General features: G+C 49.4%; 7 non-coding genes across 7 annotated transcripts; all 7 read left to right on the forward strand.

Moving 5' to 3' along the window:
• The first annotated feature begins 129 nt into the window (after window positions 1–129).
• On the forward strand, window positions 130–209 carry Pmar_PMAR021317. Its single transcript has one exon. It is a non-coding gene; the product is annotated as a tRNA-Leu (tRNA).
• A 186-nt stretch (window positions 210–395) lies between these two features.
• Pmar_PMAR021318 lies at window positions 396–475 on the forward strand. Its single transcript has one exon. It is a non-coding gene; the product is annotated as a tRNA-Leu (tRNA).
• A 121-nt stretch (window positions 476–596) lies between these two features.
• Pmar_PMAR021319 lies at window positions 597–676 on the forward strand. Its single transcript has one exon. It is a non-coding gene; the product is annotated as a tRNA-Leu (tRNA).
• Window positions 677–862: 186 nt separating this feature from the next.
• Window positions 863–942, forward strand: Pmar_PMAR021320. The gene has a single exon. It is a non-coding gene; the product is annotated as a tRNA-Leu (tRNA).
• Window positions 943–1,063: 121 nt separating this feature from the next.
• Window positions 1,064–1,143, forward strand: Pmar_PMAR021321. The gene has a single exon. It is a non-coding gene; the product is annotated as a tRNA-Leu (tRNA).
• Window positions 1,144–1,328: 185 nt separating this feature from the next.
• Pmar_PMAR021322 lies at window positions 1,329–1,408 on the forward strand. Its single transcript has one exon. It is a non-coding gene; the product is annotated as a tRNA-Ile (tRNA).
• A 186-nt stretch (window positions 1,409–1,594) lies between these two features.
• Window positions 1,595–1,674, forward strand: Pmar_PMAR021323. The gene has a single exon. It is a non-coding gene; the product is annotated as a tRNA-Leu (tRNA).
• Window positions 1,675–1,787: the final 113 nt, after the last annotated feature.

Here is a 1,787-nt window from a genome sequence, read left to right on the forward strand (position 1 = left end):
AGCTGTTAGAAATTTGTTTTCGTGTGATTTGATGAAGAACGCATTCCGCGGAAACGGTTCGGAACCGTTTTTGTGTCATGTCCTATAGTGTAACGCATCACCTCGGCTATGATTTTTGAATCGCTTACCGACAGTTTGGCCGAGTGGTCTAAGGCGCTGGCTTAAGGCGCCAGTCCGAAATGGCGTGGGTTCGAATCCCACAGCTGTCAGTCTATATACCTGACTGGTGTTGTATTAAAATCCGAGACCTTTTCAGAAGCGAGGTAGTGCAAGACCAAAACCTTCTGATCGATATTGCGCCATCGCAACTCGCAGATACCGTTCAACCCATTTCTGTGCCCTTTGGTTTGGCAGAGCGATGCATCACCTCGGCTATGAATCTTGAAGCACTCATCGACAGTTTGGCCGAGTGGTCTAAGGCGCTGGCTTCAGGCGTCAGTCCGCAAGGGCGTGGGTTCGAATCTCACAGCTGTTAGAAATTTCTTTTCGTGTGATTTGATGAAGAACGCATTCCGCGGAAACGGTTCGAAACCGTTTTTGTGTCATGTCCTATAGTGTAACGCATCTTCTCCGCTATGATTTTTAAAGCATTCATCGACAGGTTGGTCGAGTGGTCCAAGGCGCTGGCTTAAGGCGCCAGCCCGAAAGGGCGTGGGTTGGAACCCCACAGCTGTCAGTCTATATACCTGACTGGTGTTGTATTAAAATCCGAGACCTTTTCAGAAGCGAGGTAGTGCAGGATCAACACCTTCTGATCGATATTGCGCCATCGCAACTCCTAGAAACCGTTCAACCCATTTTTGTCTCCTCTGGTTTGGCAGAGCGATGCGTCACCTCGGCTATGAATCTTGAAGCACTCATCGACAGTTTGGCCGAGTGGTCTAAGGCGCTGGCTTAAGGCGCCAGTCCGAAAGGGCGAGGGTTCGAACCCCACAGCTGTTAGAAATTTCTTTTCGTGTGATTTGATGAAGAACGCATTCCGCGGAAACGGTTCGGAACCGTTTTTGTGTCATGTCCTATAGTGTAACGCATCACCTCGGCTATGAATCCTGAAGCACTCATCGACAGTTTGGCCGAGTGGTCAAAGGCGCTGGCTTAAGGCGCCAGTCCGAAAGGGCGTGGGTTCGAACCCCACAGCTGTCAGTCTATATACCTGACTGGTCTTATATTAAGAACCGAGACCCTTTCAAAAGCGAGGTAGTGCAAGATCAAACCTTCTGATCGATATTGTGCCATCGCACCTCGCAGAAACCGTTCAACCCATTTTTGTCTCCTCTGGTTTGGCAGAGCGATGCATCACCTCGGCTATGAATCTTGAAACATTCATCGACAGTTTGGCCGAGTGGTCTAAGGCTCTGGCTTAATGCGCCAGTCTGAAAGAGCGTGGGTTCGGACCCCACAGCTGTCAGTCTATATACCTGACTGGTGTTGTATTAAAATCCGAGACCTTTTCAGAAGCGAGGTAGTGCAAGACCAAAACCTTCTGATCGATATTGCGCCATCGCAACTCGCAGATACCGTTCAACCCATTTCTGTGCCCTTTGGTTTGGCAGAGCGATGCATCACCTCGGCTATGAATCTTGAAGTACTCATCGACAGTTTGTCCGAGTGGTCTAAGGCGCTGGCTTCAGGCGTCAGTCCGCAAGGGCGTGGGTTCGAATCCCACAGCTATTAGAAATTTCTTTTCGTGTGATTTGACGAAGAACGCATTCCGCGGAAACGGTTCGGAACCGTTTTTGTGTCATGTCCTATAGTGTAACGCATCTTCTCCGCTATAGTTTTGAATC

Source organism: Perkinsus marinus, assembly GCF_000006405.1.
Source record: "Perkinsus marinus ATCC 50983 genomic scaffold scf_1104296964966, whole genome shotgun sequence".
NCBI lineage: Eukaryota > Perkinsozoa > Perkinsida > Perkinsidae > Perkinsus > Perkinsus marinus.